Source organism: Alligator mississippiensis, chromosome 4, assembly GCF_030867095.1.
Source record: "Alligator mississippiensis isolate rAllMis1 chromosome 4, rAllMis1, whole genome shotgun sequence".
NCBI classification, from domain to species: Eukaryota; Metazoa; Chordata; order Crocodylia; family Alligatoridae; genus Alligator; species Alligator mississippiensis.
Window position 1 is genome coordinate 144338932 of NC_081827.1, and position 19535 is coordinate 144358466.

The 19535-nt window shown below is 44.2% G+C and overlaps 1 protein-coding gene across 4 annotated transcripts in view; it reads left to right on the forward strand.

The window, feature by feature from the left end:
- Positions 1 to 121: 121 nt before the first annotated feature.
- Positions 122 to 19535, forward strand: part of STYK1 (serine/threonine/tyrosine kinase 1) — a 40314-nt gene continuing 20900 nt past the window's right edge. For 3 of the 4 annotated variants that reach the window (XM_059726733.1, XM_059726734.1, XM_006278108.4), the window contains exon 1: positions 122 to 336. The gene's annotated coding sequence lies outside the window, so the exon portion shown is untranslated. Of the gene's footprint in view, positions 337 to 4491; positions 4526 to 19535 lie in introns of those variants that run through there. The other variant, XM_059726735.1, reaches the window with a different exon arrangement.

Here is a 19535-nt window from a genome sequence, read left to right on the forward strand (position 1 = left end):
TTCTGGCCTTCGCTGTTTCAACATCAAGAGGTAATCATTTGTATGTGGAGGAGCCAGGCAGACCCGTTTTACGAGTGTGTACCTGTCAGCTAGCTTGCTAGAAATGGTCACATGATCTCCCTAGGGAGACAGCTGAGAAGACTTTGAGGAGCAAAGAAGGGAAGTTGGACAGGACCAGGCTAGAAAAATCACCTGGGACCAACTTGACACAGGAAAAACAGCAACATAACACAGCTATCATCACCTTCTTGAGTTGTTTAGGATTAACTGGGAAGAACAGCACGCTGGAGGGTCAGGGAAAGGCTACAGACAGACAGGAGTAGTGGCGTAATTCAGGTAGGCAAGAGAAAACACTGCTGGAAGATTAGATAATGAATATTTAAATAACTTTGAAAATGTTTTTACCTGCATGTGACCTAATATATGATGTAGCTCTCTCTCTATATAATATGCATGTGTTGTTTCTGTATATATGTGTCAATCTGTATATGAATGATAATGACTATAATAGGGCTGGGGAGAGAGAAACCAGGTGGGTAGGGGTTATAACTCTTAGCTGCATTCAAAGGAAAAGAGCTCTAGGCACTTTTTAAACAGGTTTTGAATAAGTACAAAGGATAACTTTCATATCAAATTAATCCTAGCTCACCAGAAGCCAGGAAAATGGAGACTGATTCTGTGTGTGCGTTGTATGTAAATTCTGTGTTAAGTAAATATAAAATGTTTGTCTATAAGAACCTGACACTGTACTGATCTAATTTCCATCAGCTTTACAACATGGGTCACTGAATTGATTATAATATAGTTAGTCTCAATTTGCATAAATGTGAGAAGAGAATCCATGCTTGTTCAGATATATTTATATCATATTTTAGAAATAAAAATGTGTTCGATGTATCCACATTATTGCATTCAAAAATACATTACAAGGATGTCATTGTATAATTAAGCACTCAGGATGTCAGGAAAAGCTAAACCTAAAGCTGTATGCATAACTTAAACTCTGCTTTCTTGTTCTTATGCATGTATAATGTCTTTACTTACTTGCTCATATAATTTTTCACATCCTTTCATATAATATATTTTTTACAACATTGGATACATGGATGTATTATTTTATAATGTAGTTTTCATCCCTGTTGAATGGCTACACTAATTTCATTATCAAAATGCTCTGGGATATTTTCCTTGGGCCGGGTATTCACAAATGCTGATTTCCTGCAGCAGAAGCTGCAGGAAGTTGAACTGTTGAAGTTATTGCTTAGATTCCATGGGCATAGAACCTATGGCCCACATTTTCAAAGGTCACCCATGGCTGCAAGTGCTTTTGGTTTTGGACCACGTAAATAAAAATAATAAGTAAGATTATTCCTATTAGGAAGTAATGCAAAATCTAGTGCAAAAAAGTGTGGGGAATAAGCAGGGTCAACTAGAGGTCTTTATACATAAATCAAAATTATGACTTAATAGGAGTAACAGACTTGGGCTGAAATAGTGATATCGACTGGAATATGACTGGAAGAGTAATATAAAATGTTATGACCTGTTCAAGAAGGACACATAGGGAAAAAGGACATTTGCTTTCTGAGGTCTTGACTGTAGTGGAGGAGAAACCTGTTGAAAGTCTCTGGAAAGATAATGGCAAGAAGAATAACTGTGGTGTCATAGTTTAGTATGTCACAAGAACAGAATTACCAAAGCACAGGACTTGGTGGTAATGGGGGACACAGATTGTCCATCAGGTTCTTGGAATTGGGAACATTTATATATGTATAAAATAGAGAGAGCAAGAAGGTGGAATGCTTTTCTAGGGACGTGAGCAATAGGGAGGAACTAGTTGGAAGAACAACAGAACAAAGACAATGGACTTTTAAAAAATGGGCTTCAATGAAGTCAGAATTAGTAGGTATGATACTGCAGGAAACAAGTCTAAGGGGGAGAGAATTCATGAGAGCTGGCAGTTTCTTAAAGAAGCAATATTAAGCGCATAAATACAAACTGTTCTGATAAGAACATAACAGAGGGAGTGTAGTAAGAGACTTGCTTGGCTGAATCATGAAGTCTTTAATGACTTGGGGCTTCATAAGAAAACACTAGCAAGGTTAACTAATATGGATAAATGCAAACTGGCTGGGCCTGATGAATTACACCATAGAGTACTCCAAGAACTGGTTGAAATAATCTCAGAGCCATTAGCAATCATCTTTGAAAACTTGTGGGAATGGGGAAGGAGTGGGGCAGGGGTGCTCCAGAAGGCTTGAAAATGGAAGACATAAAGTTCGTGTTTAAATAGGGGGAAAAAAGAGGACCGGGGGAATTATAGAACAGTCACCCTAACTTAACTTCCAGAAAGATACTGGAACAAATAATCAGAAAATCTATTTGTAAATACCTACAGACAGTCAAAAAGGCTGAATTGATTCAATCTTCACAAGTTCATCTAAACTGTGTAGATTGAACTAATAAGCAAGTGAACAGGCATTCACTTTTGATTCCGGAAATGCAGCCACATGACTGCAGTGGCCAAGGCCAAAAGCTGAGGGGCAGTAGAGCACACCTCCCTGTTTATCTAGAGCAGACAGCTTGGGTCAAGGCTAGCATGCTCACCCTGTGAAGGGAAGGGGGTTTGCAGTGTGGTGCAAAACATCCTGGGATGCTGGGGGAGTTAACTTGAATCTGGAGGGGATCTGGGACAGAAGTTCAATAAACCAATTCACACTAAATCAGTTTAGTCTGATACTACATCCATCCAGGTTTATCTTAAACCAGTTTCAGTCATTTGAAAGCAGATTATGTACACTGAACTTCTGTTGCATTACAGCTTTGAACTGGTTCTGATCACTTATACTAGTTTATCTGTAATTTCTGTCCCTAGCTCTAGAAGACAGCAGAGTTATTAGTAACAGCCAACTTGGAACTGTCGAGATCAAATAGTGTAAAATCAACCTCATTTCTTCTTATGACAAGATTTCAGGCATTGTCAACTGGGAAGAGACAGTAGGCATGAGAGAGCAGGATTTCTTAAAGTCTCCTGATGTCTAAAATGACATTGCTGTAAGCAATTTACAGAAATATGCTGTAGGTACTATGACATGGGTACAACTGGTTGGAAAACTGTATTCATCAGATTTGAGGCACTGTTGGAGTGGAAGGATGTAGTAAGTGGGACTCCTCTGGGGTCTATTCTGGACGTAGTACTAGTCAGTATTTTCATTTGACAAGGGAATGGAGAACACACTTGTTAAATTTGCTGTTGATACTGAATGTATGGGGTTGAGAACACCCTGGAGGGCAGAATTAGAATTCCAAGTAATTTGACAAAAAATGGTTTGAAATAAGCAGAATGCAGTTCATTAAGGACAAATGCAAGGTACTACTCCTAGGAAAAATTAGCTGTATAAATACAACATTTAGGAAAGACTTGTTAATTGGAATGCCTGCAAAAAAAGGATCTGTGGGTCATTGTGGATCACAAATTAAACTTGAGTCAATTATGTCATGCTGTTGCAAAAGAAAGCAAGCATCATACCAGAATTTATCAATAGGAATATATTTTGTAAGATGGATAAAATAATCTTTCTCCTTTACTAGGTATTATTAATCCCTCAAGGTTTAATTGTAACCAATTTTAGACATCCCACTTCAAGAAATTGGAGAGAATTCATGGGAAAGTAACTAAAATGATTAGAGGTCTAAAAAACAGGAACTATGGGGAAAGATAGAAAGGATTTCTTAGTGTAGAGAAAAGACTAAAGGGAGAAATAACAGTCTTCAAATATATAACGGTTACTGCAAAAAGGAAGGTAATAATTATCTTATTGTTCCCTGGAGATAGACCAAAAAATAATTAGTTTAAATTGCAGCAAGGGAGATTTAGGTTAAAACGGGAAAAAAACTTTTAAACTGAAAGGATAGATTAGCACTGGAATAGATTACTTAGGGAGTCTGTGGAATATCCATCATTGCAGGAATAGCTGAACCTGACTTGGGGCAAGGGAATGTTAGATGGCTTCTCAAGGTTCCTTCCAAGCCTATTTGCTATGATTTCTATGATCTGTCCCATGGACTTTTATTATGGCAGGCTATTTCATCTCTAAAGGTCTGCACATTTCACAGTATTTTTATTTTACAGTCTCATACTTAAAAAAAAAAAAAAAAAAAATCAAAGTCCTAATGTCAGTGGGAGCATGATCAAGGTCCAGGGGGATTTTTACAAGTGCTCTGGGACACAGCGCCGAGTGCTTTAATTAGCAAGCTGTGCTAATTAAAAGCACCCATGCGTCATGTGTATCAGCATCCCCATGCTGAAAAATGGCGGCAGGGTTCTTTGAAGTAAAGCTCATTGAACGTTGTGGCAGGGCACTGTTGGTGCCTGCCACCTTAAGGGCTGAGACAAGCAGCCAGCAGGTGCTTGATTGCAGTGGCCATTTTAGATCTCTGGCCACCTATATAAATAGAGCAGTTCACTGCTGGCAGCCAGGCAGAAACATTGCCTGGCTGCAAGGGTGTATGCAACATCCTGGAGGTAAGGGCAGGAGCTTAAGGGGATGGTTTGGAGGTTCCTGGTCCTGGGCATGATCTAAAACTGCACCCTGCCAGGAGTGGGTGGCTTGGTGGGGCTCCCAGTCATGTGGGATCCCCCAGGAAATACCAGGCCAGTTACCACCCCGGTGGAAGGTGGGTTGGGGTGCCTTAACCCCTAGTCCCAACAATACTGTGGGTACAAGGGCGCCAGGCACAGCTATGGCCACTTGAGCCCAAGGAGGGTGTAAGACTCAGATGGGACCAGGCACGGCTACAGCCACCTGAGCCCCCACCTGGGAGGGAAGCCCCATGGCCCCAGTGAGGGGGTGGAGATGAAGAGCCCCAGTGAGGGGGCGGGTGTGGAGCCTCAGTGAGGGGTGTGGCCCCAGTGAGGGGGAAATCAGAGGGCTGGGAGCCCAGTATATGTGTATGTGTGAATGTATAGAGTTGCCCGGTGAGGGGTGTGGGCTGGAATTAGCCCAGAATTCAGCACAAGGCTGGACCACGCAGAGTAGGGGAACTTGCAGGAACTGAAGGGGCTGCATGGCGAGGTCAGTATGTGAGTAGTGAAGCTTGATAGCCCAGAGGGGTCGCTCAAGGAGGAGCAGGGCATTAAAGTGTGGCTCAGTAATGGGCAGTATGCCAGAGGGGCGGAGTGGAAGAGGCCTTCTGTGAGAGGGGAGGTGGTATGTGATGAGTGGACCAGGTCTATATGATCCTACAACAATTGTGAATGCAGATAATTTAGCCTACTGTCAGAAGGAAGGATGGTGAAAACAAGCATTTGCCCTTCTATCATTTTTTTACTGGCATACTGGCCCGGTAATGGACAGTATGCCAGAGGGGTGGAGTGGAAGAGGCCTCCTGTGAGTGGGGAGGTGGTATGAATGTGCGTGTGTGTGGAACACAAATTTGGACTCAGTTTGCTCCGGTAAGGTCTTAGAAAAGATTATCAAAGAGGCCATCCTTAACAGACTAGCTGACGGCAATATCCTGAGGGATACCCAGCATGGGTTTGTTGTGGGTAGGTCTTGCTTGACCAATCTCATTTCCTTTTACGACCAGGTGACCTATCACCTGGACAAGGGGGAAGAGATTGATGTTGTATATCTTGACTTTAAAAAAGCCTTCAATCTGGTATCCCATGATCACCTCTTGGCAAAACTGGCTAACAATGACCTCAACCTTACCACAATCTGCTGGCTGGGGAATCGGTTCCATGGTAGGACCCAGAGGATGGTGGTGGATGAAAGCTAATCGTCTTGGTGCGTGGTCACCAGTGGGGTCCCTCAAGGCTCTGTCTTGGGGCCTATATTGGTTAACATCTTCATCAATGATGTGGACATTTTTGTCAGAAGCAACCTGGCTAAGTTTGCCGATGACAGCAAACTCTGGGGTAAAGCATCCACACCTGAGGACAGGAGGGTGATCCAGGCAGATCTTGACAGACTCATGAAATGTGCGGATGAGAACCTGATGGTGTTCAACACCAAAAAATGCAAGGTTCTCCACCTTGGGAGGAAAAACCTGCAGCATGCTTATAGGCTCGGCAGTGCTATGCTGGTTAGCACTATATATGAAAGGGACTTGGGGGTCATGATTGACCACAAGATGAACATGAGCCTGCAATGTGATGCTCTGGCTAGTAAAGCGAGCAAAATGCTGGCTTGCATCCATAGATGCTTCTCAAGCAAATCCCAGGATGTCATTCTCCCATTGTACTCGGCCTTGGTGAGGCTGCAGCTGGAGTACTGCATCCAGTTTTGGGCTCCACAATTCAAAAAGACTGTGGAGAAGCTTGAGAGAGTGCAGAGAAGAGCCATGCGCATGATCAGAGGTCAGGAAAACAGACCTTATGATGAGAGGCTGAGAGCCATGGGACTCTTCAGCCTGGAAAAGTGCAGGCTCAAGGGTGATCTGGTGGCCATCTATAAGTTTATCAGGGGTGTTCATCAGGATCTGGGGGAACGTCTGTTCACCAGAGCGCCCCAAGGGATGGCAAGATTGAACGGTCATGAACTCCGCTGCAACCAATACAGGCTGGACATAAGGAAGAACTTCTTTACTGTTCAAGCCCCCAAGGTCTAGAATAGATTGCCACTGGAGGCGGTTCAAGCACCCACTTTGAACGCCTTCAAGACACGTTTGAATGCTTATCTTGCTGGGATCTTATGATCCTTGCTGACTTCCTGCCCCTGAGGCAAGGGGCTGGACTCTGATCCTCCAGGGTCCCTTCCAGCCCAAATGTCTATGAAATCTATGAAATAACCTGGAATGCCATCTGCGAGGTTTGGGCTGCGGTGTAGGGGAGGAACGGAGGTGCAGATAGTGCCCCCTAGCATCAGGGCAACAATGGGCAGCCTCCCACCTAATTAACATCATAATTATGTATCATCAAGTCCTGGCAGGTGAGGAGGCAGGCGGTTGGCCCAGAAACAGGTGGGTGGGCCAATGACAGACCAGCCCTGAGAGAGCCCCCTGTTATAAATATGTTTTATTTCAAACTGCCCCATTGCCATTTTTTCAGCGCAGGGACACTGATGCATGTGATGTGGAAGGCTGCCAAAGTGTGTCAATTCCCGTGTGTCACAACCCAAGGGTGTGATTTTTGTTTTGTGTGTGCTTTGGCACCACTGAATTATTTTCCTGCCAATTTGTAGCTTTCTTTGCAGTGTGCATTTCTTCTTTGCAGCACAGAGATGCACGGTGCAAAGAGTTCCTGCCATTTGTATTATAATTCGAGCCCCATTATTGGCTTGCGTGAAATTATTCACACGTGGCGGCTAGTGATTGGCTTGCTAGCCGTATAAAAAGCTTGAGTGGTTTCCGCCCCAGTTGGAGGACTCCACGAACACCAGGAGGAGGAGACTTCACACTGTGTGAAGATCTCTAAGCGCTGCGGAGCCTATTGGACCCAGTGCATTTCAAGCAGGCAACAGAGTTCTGATCAGCCTCTAGCCTCTCCCCATCACTGTTCGCAATCCTTGACGTATCCCTCTCCCTGCGCGCAAAAGGATCCACGGAGCCTCGACAACTCCGTGGGAGTGATCCGAATATTGTTTGAGTCCTCAAACGAGCATTTAAGCAGAGCTGTGCCTGGGAAACTGTCCAGCCTACACCGCGACCATCTTCGGTGTAAGTAAACAATCTTGAATCAACCATTACGCGTCCATGCCTAATTCTAGCGTGCCACCTGTTTTCTCCGTCCCAGCGTGCCCGGGCTGCTGGCCACAGCCCACGCGGCACGAAAAAGGGCCCGGATCGCTCCCGGCCCGCACATGGCGACGAGGATGGAATCAGGAGAAAACACGCTAGTGCTGGAATTAGTTAAGAACTGCCCTTGGCGCGATAACAAACGCCAAGTGAAAAGTTTTGAGGAGCTGGAGGTGCATATCGCTTACCATCAGGTGGGCGGAACGGGTGAGAGATTTATCAGCGGATGCCTTTCGCTGAAGGGAGAAGAGGGAGCCTCCGAAGACGGAGCCCCGAGAGAGAGAGAGAGAAGTGTATTTGCTCCCTGCGGCGTTTGGGTGTATAATGAGTGACGAGCGGGTCTTGTTCAGGCCCCTCGATACTGTGTCCCTCGCCAGAGTCAACCCGGCGGGCGCAGTGAACCCAACCCTCACCCGGGAGTGTGCCCGATGCCTACGATATGCTTGGGAAAGTGAAGAGCCGGTGCCAATCGACCGGTTCCCTCCCCTCATGGCGTCTAGATTAAGGGGTCGCGAGCTTCCATCCAAGCTCCGCAAAGATCTGGAGCCGGAGGAACGCGCCGCAGATGAGAGGGTGGCCCCGCGGTATGACCAGGGGGGAGAATTAAGTGCAACATTCCGTACAATTGCTGATTTAATGAACAAGAATTTAAGTTTAAAGGCCCAGCTGCGTATGGCTGTTCAGGAGGTCAAAGAAACGGCTGAGAAAAGGGATCCTGAAATGCCAGCCCAAGATGGCGCCGAGCAAAAGGGAGACCGCATGGAAGGACCGGAAGAGAAGGGTGGAGCTTCGGAGGAACCCGCGAGAGTTCGGTCAGCGACTCCGCCCATCGACGCAGCGTCGTCTCCGGCAAACCCGCCTAGCGACGCGGTGACGCCTCTGCCGACCACGCCTTTCTGCTGATGAAAGGGAGAATCGAGCGGAGGAGTGCATCCGGCCCTCCTGCCTGAAGCAGTAACAGCAGCGGTAACTCCCGCAGCAGCAGTTCAGCCTATAACAACGTCAACTGCGTGATGACCCAGCATGCCCTGGCTGCTGGCCACAGCCCACGCGGCGCGAAAAAGGGCCCGGATCGCTCCCGGCCCACACACCGCGCTCGAGCAGACTGTCACTTAATTGAGTCTGCTCCAATGGGCTGGATTTCCAGCACATCAGAGGGCTCCTGTAGGCATGCAGGGAGCCGGCTAAGTTAGTATTTTAGAAACTACATGTATGGTGCTTTTTTATACTAGGTGGAGTTTGCTGAGTTACCCACCTTTTGGTGTGATGCCAGTTTGGACAGCAATCATCACTAGCAAAATAGCTCCAGTTGCTCAGTCTTTCTATGAATATTTCTTAGCATCCCAGTACTTTAGGCAGCCTATTTCATCTACTTTCTGACCTAAGGTCAAATATTTTAGAAGGAACAGTATGGAGCTGAACTTCATGCTGTTTTTTTCCCCCAGTGATCAGCTCCATCTGCGGTGACTAATATTTTGCTTCAGCCCTTGGCATGTCTCAAAAGAGGCCTTCCTATAAACACGGTCCTGGATGGCCTAAGGTATATGAGTAGGTTCTGGTGGACTGCTGGGGGCTAAAAGAAAATTCAAGGCCAGCTGAATTTTGTCTTTTGGAATAGTTCGATTTAGGATAAGATGTATGGGCTCGTAGCTGAGATGAGCATCACTTAGAGCAGCAAACAATGCTAAGAAAACATTGAGGGACTTAAGAACCAGTACAGCAAATTTCAGGACATTAATAGTAAGACTCATTTAAGGTAGAAAATGTCTGTTTTATATGATGAATGGGAATGAACGCTTAGGTTAAGTGCAGACAGCCAAAAAGCCTGAGGCTTAATTGATTCAGTATTTGCAGGTTAGTCTGAACTGCAAAGATTGAACCAATAAACACATGAACAGACATTCACTTTTTATTCAGGAAATGCAGCCACATGCCTGCAATGGCTCGGGCCAGAAGCCAGGGGGTGCTAGAGCCTGGCTGTCTGGCACTTAGCCAGCATGGGCTGTGTGTTCACTGCTTCTCCAAGGTCTCTGGGATTTGCAGTCCAGACTCCTAGTAGTAGGACTCTGCACAGTTGCTCATCACATTCTCATCCTGCTTCCAGGTGCCTCTGGGATTTGTAGTCCACAGTTGCAGGCAGAAATAAGTTTGAGTGGGATAAAGCATGTTTAACCCCCATTCCTGCCAGCACTAAGTAAGCAGGGCAGGGCAGGGCAGGGCAGCTCTGTACTCGGGGGAAGGGAATTTTAACCCCCACTCCCTGGCCCCAGACCCCAGCTGGGGTTTGTCTGGTGGGGCAGTGTGATAGGGACAAGCTTGGGGCCAGGTCTCAAGCCGGCTTGCCCAACTGTCTATATGGGCAGTCCACCCAGTCCTGTTTGCCACGGCTTTGCTGTTACAATACATTGGTGGTAAATACAGGAGACTGCCCATTATATGCTCTGATGCCAGGGGGTGCTATCCATGGCTCCGTATCTCCCCGACGCCATGTCCCATGCCTTGCAGATGGCATCCAAGATATTATGCTCCCAGCCACAAGCCGGACCAAACCTAGTCCTCTGTCAGGCCACATGCACACACACACTCATACCACCTCCCTCTCACTGGGGCCTCTTGCACTCCCCCCTCTCTCACAGGGTCTCTTGCTTGCTGCACAATACTGTACCCCCTCTTGTTGGGGTTTGGCCCATGTGCTGCCCTTCTGGCTGTCCTTCAGCCCTACTTAGTACACCCCCTGGGGCTGCTCTTCAGACCATCCCTTCAGCCCTACTCAACCCCTAATTATGCCCAGTCATTCAGGTCGTAAGGACACACCCTACTCTGGGCAGGCCCACCTATACCCCTGCTCTCTCAGGGTCTTCTCAACTGCTCCCTCTCTGGGGCCGCACAACTGCCCCCTCCCTGGGGCCTCCAAGGTCTTTCACCCCTGTGGGCTTAGGTGGTCACAGCCGTGCCTGGCCCCACTCCTTTCCTAGGGACTTATACCCCTTGGGGCTCAGGTGGCCATAGCCAGGCCTGGTTCCCTTCCCCATAGTGTTGTGGGAGCTGGGGTTATTAAGGCACCCTGACCTGCCTTTCATCAGGGAGGTGAGTGGTCTTGGTATCTGAGTGGGGATGCTGCACCACTGACAGTCCCAACAGGCCTTCCTTACCCAGCAAGGTGCAGTTTTAGGTCATGGCCAGGACCAGGAGCCTCCAAACCAACCCCATAGCTCCTGCCCTTGCCTCCAAAATGTTCCACATCACGAGGGAGCTGGATGCTGCTGCTCCCTCAGCTGTAAGCAGCTAGCTGCTGGCTCAGACTGTCTGACCTCTGTTTGGAAATGGCCGCCTTAATCAGGCATCTGTCAACTGCCTGCTCCAGCCCTTAAAGTGGGAGGCACTAAGCCAGCCAAAGAGCCAGCCCTCACTGCTCCAGCTAGGAAGCAGAGGGGTCTCTGGAGCAGGCAGCACAGCCCTGCCCAAGGCTGGAAAGCATTCTGGGATGCTGGGGGACTCTGATTTAACTTAAACCAGGAAGGGGTCTGGGACAGAAGTTCCGTAAACCAGTTTGACCTAAATCAGTTAAGTCTGATACTACATTCAACCAGGGTTATCTTAAACCAGTTTCAGCCATTTTGAAACCAGTTTATGTACGCTGGGCTTCTATTCTGTTACAGGTTTAAACCAGTTTCTGATCACTTAAACAGGTTTATGTGTAACTTCTCTCCCTAGGCCTTGAATTCACTGTTCCATGCAGCTGGAGGTGTTCCTTGGTAGCACTTGGGACATCTCATAATGAGAGATGAGGGCTGAAAAAACACTTACTCCATGGTTTGCATGGACATTGCCAGGATTTTGGGATCTCTTTGGGATATCCTAGGACCCAGGCAGGGCAATGGGAATGCCCCCTCACCTTTTGTGAAGGAAAGGGAGGAACTGGTAGATAAGAGGCCCTGTATGCTAGATTTTTTGTTTACGCGTGTTCTGATGGAGATCAAACTGGAAGGTTTGTGAGCTGAGGAAGAGTATTTTGGGTCATTTATACATGTTGCTTTTAATAAAGGACAGATGTTGTCTGACACGAGGGAGAAAATGTGTACTTTTTGCCCAGCTCCACAGTTCCTACTCACCTCTTCCTCAATCCCTGCACATAAGCGACACATGCAGCAGCTATTGAAATCCTCCCCATTCCACCCAAAGTGATTTCTTTTTCCTTCCAGTTCAGCATACTCTTTAGTTACTTCTAATCTGTATGGACATTCATGCTCTGCTTACTATGCACTGTGACTGTCTGAGTTGTATCAGGAAGCCAAGTTCAAAATGTCAGAGGAATAGACAAACATGAAAAGTTACACAGAAATGACCACTGGAATACTTTTAAGAACACAATTATTTCATTGAAAAAAATTATATATGAGACACTATGTCCAAAGTACTTAGGTTACATTTGTATCTGTCAGCCCATAGGGCAGACTGAAGTGAATAATTAGCAAGCTACTGTTTTGCTCCCTGCTATCATATCACTTTCTGTCTTTCTGTTTAACGTAGAAAAAAAACAGGTCTAGCCATATTTTGATGAATTACACAGCAAATAGTTGCAGTGCCTGCCACACTTGCTGTCATCCCCAAGTACATTTTAAATAGTTTAGTGAAGATACCAGTTAATCTTAGTCAGTCCTTAGTTACAGTGTGTTGCTTCTTTAGTCTTTGTAGCCAGGTTTAGGGACCTTGCAGGTTTGTTTTATTTAGTAAAAGAAATGGTTGATAATGCAACAGCTATGTTCTTTGGTACAGGTCTGATAAAACTGTTACCAAATCCATTTTTCTTGAATACAATAGAAACAGACATACTGGCTCCTCACAGTATCAGTGCCTGCCTTTCAAAGTGTCCCTTGCTCACAGAGCAGTCTCTCTGTTCCCTCTCACGTTTATGGTCACCACTGCTTCTCTGGGTTTTTGAGTCTTCAGCCCCCCATCACACCGCACACACACACAACCTCCCACAACCCCTTTTTCTTTTCTATCAGCCTATATACTCCTAGTTGTACAATAATCTAGACCTGGGGTCAGCAACCCTTGGCATGTGCGCCAGATCATGACATGCAAAAACATTTTGCTTGGCACACCAGCCCTTTTCAGAAAGATTGTTCCATGCTAGGTGTCAGGGGCTTGTCCAGAGCCCAGGACAGCTGTGGTAGGCAGCTATGAGGCTGCAAGCAACTGCACTGGTGTCTGTGGAGCCCCAGCCTGGCTCATTGCTGGCAGCAGCTGTATGTATGCTTCATGGAAGATGGTAGGGGAACTGTGAGGGGGTACATGAGCCAGGCTGAGGTTCTGTGAACCCCAGTACAGCTGCTTGTACCCTCCTGGCTGCTTGTGCATCAAAGTGACATCCCAATGTGCTTAACAATGTAAAAAGAAAACAGAACAACAAAGGAAAAACATTCCACCTGTGTTTCTCTTTCTGTTTGTAGTATGTGAAACTTTATTTGTTGTCTCTAGGTGGTTAGTTTTGGTATTATAGAAAATTTGGCATTTACTGTAAAAAACAAACAAACAACATTTATGATTATTAACCATAATAATATGCAATGTGTCCAACCAAGTACCCCTTCACCCCCTTGTTTTATTTGCATGGCATGCCAGCATCTTACAAGTAGATGTTGAGGATTTTTTGTCACTGCCCAAAACTGTTGCCAACCCCTGATCTAGACCATACACTCTTGTATTTTGAGAAGCAAATATTAATTTTATGTCCTTCCTGTTATTTTATGGACAACATACCTTGCCAGAAGGCTCTGGAATTGGATGTTGAGATAGAATGTCTCTTTGCTTGAATGTCAGGGAATGTCTCATTATATCTATTTATCTAATTATATAAGGAAAGCTATTATATCTAATTTATTTTATCACTCCTTATTTTTATTGTGTTCCCTACTGCAGCTCTGGATGCCCCAGAACAGGTGTGAAGGCAGGCTAGACTAGATGACCCCATGAGGTCTCTTCCAGCCCTACTTGCCTATGATGGGATTCACTGTAGTGGAATAAGAAACCCAGAAAAATCAGGGAAAACCTATTTTTTGATATGCACAGAACCACAAGGTGGGACTCAGAACAAAATCAAAGCCAGCCTTGAAAGAATTGACAGGCCCAAACAGGAGTTCAAAGAATTGAAGCAAGATTGTTTCTGGAAGGAAGGTGAAATGAGAATGGAGGGTAGACAGTTCGACTGATCACAGGAAAGATGACACAATAGCTAAGTCAGCCGCTTACCTGCAGTTGAATCTTTTCCCTAAGGCTGCACTAAATTAGAGCAAGATTAACAACTGGCTTGGCCCTTGCTCTCCATCTTCTTCACATTTATGCACTAGGACTTGTACCCTTCACTGAACAGAGGGGAAGCTGGAACCCTAAAGAGATGTATCATGAACCTTTAGAATGCTATCTTTGATTGTATACATATATTACCTGGGTTTGATCTTGAATGCTAGTTTGCTTATAGTAAAACATATACTTGTCAGTTGTTGGCCTTGTTTTCTGGTGCTGTTTCAAGTACTCTGTTTACTGAAGCCACCTCAGTGGTCTCACGGCTGCTTTTCAGAAGCTCAGCCAGTCTTACTGAACCAAGGACAAGAGATAAGAATTCATTTTGGTTTCTGTTTTGGAGGAAAGTGCATGACCTCAGAAAGTCTGTGAGTTTCTGGGGAATTAGAAGAGTTTTTATAAGTGACTACTCTAGAATCAGGGCCAGATTTTTAGAGGGAGATAGGTGCATAATTTCAATTGACATAATGGGAGCTAGGTACCTAAATTGCTTTAAAAAACCGACCATCAGTGTTCATTACCCATTTGTCAACTCCTCCATAAATTCACATTTACACATATTATTACTATGTATATACACATTATCTGGGATGACAGTAACAGTTAATGAAATACTCCTACATTTCTGTTAGAGAGAAGTTATCTAACTTGATTTTATTTTGAATTATTTAAGAGAACATTGTGTGGGTACTAACCTAACAGCCCAGGAGACAGAAGTGCTGTGTTTACTCTCAGATCTGATACAGCATTGGAGGGGAAATGCAAGATTTTTCATTCTGCCTCTGCTGATGTGCCTTACCCTGACCTTGAAGGGACCAGCACTAAAGCACCATTAAAAACCTATTCCATATTTGACCACTGTGTCAGTAAGAAGATGCTTAATGGAAATTGCAAACTTTTGTTTGTCAGGTGAACACTTAACTTGTTAGGAATTGGACTGATTCCTGCTAACAGCCTAGGCAAATAAGCAAGGAAAGTAGCTGATGACTAACTAGATAATAACTTTCAGTAAATGCAGAACTACATTTACACAGGCTACATAAAAGTGAAAGTGCTTGTATCCTATAAATCAGCCAGTCCCCTGAGGACTCATTTATTAACTCTTCCTAAATACCCTGGAGATTGAGCAGTTCCCACTTCTGAAGTCACTTTCACTCTGGTTATACAATTAGCAAGTCAATATATTAAACAGGCAACTGGGAATTGGGAACTGCTAAATTCCATACAACCTCTTTTGATCCTTCTGGCTGTAAAATGGGGATGATGTATAGGAACATAGGAAGATAGGAACTGCAATACTGCCAAGGTCAGACAAGTGGCCCACGTGAAATGCCAACTATTAGAATCAATGTGGTCTTGACACAGAAAATAATACAGAGAGGCATTTCAGAAGATTATCCCATTTTTTTTAAACTGAAGTAATGTCCTGGATTGCTTCCCCAGCATGGTCTGATTTTGCAGGAGGGATGATTTTGTAAAATTTAAATGGACTCATCTGAATTAACCTTTCCATTACTAAGTAGTACCTAGGTAGCCACTTAAATGGTATTTTTGGCACTCATGCAGATTTTAGATCCTTTTTTGAACTGTGGTATAAAAGGATCACCCAGGTATGTGTTCTTGCCTGAAATAAAATGGAGAAAGGGGAAGCTATTGAACTAAAAGAGGGAAGAGCTCTCTGTCCTCCCTGCCTTCCTACTCCTCCTCTTCGTCCAGTATTGAACAGTTGCTAGTTGTGTTTTTTCTAATTAAAATCTCAGGTACTTGCATGGAATTACATTTGTCCTTGAGCGATTCTATTCCATCCTGAAGCCTACGCAGCCATAATGGAGTCTAGTGAGCATATTCAGAAGGGAAACATGGGGCAAGTATAGCTACAGAGGTGAAAAAAGAATTTAATTTTAGTGTAAATGTCAAATATTGCACGTACCTGGCTACATAAGGGCCACTTAGGAGCGTAAAGGTATAATAGGATTTGGACTTTGTGTCTAAGGTACTCTTATGAATTTGTCTTCCCGTACGTCAGTGAGAGTAAAAGCACATCTCCATTTAGGCACAAGTCTGCGCCTATGTAGGTGTGTTTCTCTGGGCTTATCCACATATTTCCTTGTAAATGTTCTTTTTTAATTGTGTGTGTCTCTGTGAAGCAAACAAATCAATTTGTTGTAAGATGGAGCATTGTAAATTGTATGGCTGGGGTTATGCCACATGGATGCCTAGTGACAGCATGGCACTTATTTTGATGATTCAGGAAGTTGCTTCCATTCCTGTGTTGCCATGAAGAATGGTTGCATCTGTCCATGGGAGCACATGCATGCAAATCCATATGTGTATTAGAAAACTCAAGTGCCTGCTTCTATTTATAGCTACATCATATATTTGTGCGTGAGAGTGTGTATGTGCCCCTATTGTATCTGAAGTAGGTTTACTTAGTTTATTTGCTTAAAGGGTGGTGTGGAGAGGTTTGCATTGATCTTACTGACTTTTCCATCCATTTCTGTTTGATTTTGTTTAATGATTTACTCAGTTTGGAGCCACTCCGTAGAAACAGGTGAATCTGCTAATGTGCTAAGTAGGAAGAGAATGAAAAACTGAAATGCTGGGGTTTTCCAACAGCTGCTGTATCTCTTTTCTTATACAAGGGATAAATACTTTCAGAGCCATTTCTATTGGTGTGTGGGGCCCAGGGCATGTCAGCCTGTGCGAGGGCCAGGGTGGGTGGCGAGTGGCCAGAGTGAGGGACGGGGTGTGGAGCCAGCAGAGCTGGGGTGGGGGGGGAGCGGGTGTGAGTGGCCAGAGACAGTGAAGCGGGCGGGCGCGAGCGGCCAGAACCGGTGGAGCAGGGGAGGGGGAGGTGGTGAGTGGCCCCAGGCCTGAAGTGGCGGTGGGGGAGGGAGGACAGGCCTGGGCCCAGGCCCAAGGCAGGGGGCAGGCTATACACCGCTATATCTATCTGCCTATCTGTCTATTAGGGCGGTGCAAAATTTCTCCCGCTGTTGGGTTTCAACATTGTTTCAACTAGTTTCGAGCTCGAAACAGCGAAATCGAAATGAAATGAAAGGCTTCAAAACAGCCTTGAAACAAAATGAGGGCAGTCAAAACATTCCAAAACTTTTGAAACGTTTTGAGTTTTGAAGCTGGGCTTTCCTGCAGGGAAACAGAAAGTAAGGAGAGGGGGAAGAGTGGAGGAGGACTGCTCTGATATTGACTGTGTAGCTGGCCAGTGACTGTGATCCTTCCCTGAGGTCCCTTCCAATCCCAGTGCTCTGGGGGAGGGATGGAAAAACAGCTTAAAAAGCATTGTTTGAACTGAGCTTTCTCTGTGCCTTCACATTTACAAGTGACACAAGTTTTGCTCTGAACAGTTTGAGCTGCAGGTTCCCAGAAGCCCCTGCACCTATCTCCTTGACACTTGGCAGGCTTTGTGGCCTGAGCAGGGGCTAACTTCCCTGCAAGTTTCATTCAAATCAGGCAAGAAATGACAAGGTTATAGGCAGTTTCATGCTTCCCCATTATAGCCTATGGGCAAAACGTTGAAACAGTGAAACAGTTTCGATGAAACGAAACAACACTGCTTTTGAAATGAAACAAAACTGTAAATGAAACGCTGTCCCGGCGAAACAGAAGTTGAAACAAAATATGTGTATGTGTGTATAAATGATAAAAAATATATATTAAAAAACACAAAGTCTACATTTTTCCATGACTAAAATGAAACTTCCTATCTATCTATCTATCTATCTATCTATCTATCTATCTATCTATCTATCTATCTATCTATCGATTAAGTGAAGCTGTTATTATATATATCAATCGATATATTGTGTTTTATTTTAGTCATGGAAAAATGTGGATTTCGGGGTTTTTTAAATCAGAAAATTTGGGATTTTTTTATCAGAGAAAAACCAGGATCCCTGATCACATATTTTTCTTTCTCTTATTTGACTAAAAATGCTTCATTGTTGGGGCTGCACTCAAGGGGTTTATATACTTTTCCCCACTACTGGGTTGTGTCCCACTACTATGGGCTTTGAGTGAACTATCACTTTTCATTTTTGTGTCACCAGTTTGTAACTTAGTACAGTTACCTGTTTTCCCACCTTCTGTATCACCCTCTGTCTTGCTCTCTCTCTCTCCTTATCTTTTCAATCTAAAACTTAGTGTAGCAATGGGACACCTTCCAATGTACATATACATTGAGTCATGGGAATAAGAAAACAAATATTTTCATGCGTTTCCCCTGAATAGTAGCACGCATACAAACTTGCTTGCAGAAAGAAATATTTGCATTAAGTAGAAAAGTATTGAATGTTCAAACTACAATTAAAATAGAATTTAATAGAATCATTTTGACATTTTTTATTCAACTCACCCTGTAAAGGAATCACAGCTATATTGTCTTGAAAGGTTCATAACATTATCAGCTGACTGATATACCTGTATGTTTTGTAGAAACCTGACCCCATATTCGGAAATGTTTACTGATACTACCATTTAAGTTGCATGTTTATCAGTGTGTAAAAATTACTGTTATGGTAAAGTATGGCCTTCCTGTATCTCACAACTGCGTGCACTACAACCCTGAGGCATGCTGTGCCATTATTTCACAATGGTATAGTCTGTCACCTTGTTGTGTGATGTGCTGTGTCATCACTGGAATTTAGGTGAGACAGTTTGGACACAGTATGTGAAATATGTACAATAGAGGAACAGGATAAAGGTTAAGCAATGTTAACAGAAGAACAGAAGAAACAGCTAGATCATGTCACTCTTGCACAGATGATATTGTAAAATGTCAGATATGTCCTCATATTTGTTGGAGTTCAAATATTTGTAAATTGGCCATTGAAAGGTATGCCATACCCAGCCAAACAACTTTTATATAATTGATTTATTGGTGTAATGTTGTATACCTGAATACTGTATAGAATTACAGATGTAGTGGTTACACCTAACTAGTGCAGAGAGGTATGGATCAGATACTGGTGTCTGCTGCCTGCTTTATATTTCTTCACTAATGCAAAACAGCTGAAAATCAATATTCAGTGGTTTCTAGATGATGAATCAATGGTGCACACCTGGCAAGGATGTTTATACAATTAAGGATGTTCATGTGGCTGTTGTATATAATTAAAGATATAAAGGGCCTGGCCTGAGGAATGGGTGGAATTGCCTGTGAAACCTGTATAGAATTTCAAGAACAAATGGGTTCCTGTAGATATTAGAAATATATATATATTGATTCACATTTATGATGCATCAAGATTTGTATACAATTTCATTATAGTCCTGGTTGTATTATTAGTGGAATCAGCATTTCAGACCTTAATGGAAAGAATACCATTTCATTTGATCCCTGGTCCAATGTTGCATGTCCTGCTTAGGGCATTTGTTGGCTAGAGCTGTGTGATACAGGGGTGTATTCTATTTTTTTGTGGACTTCTAGAGGTCCAGATTTGGTCTTCTACATGGCGTTATAAGTACCCCCTCCA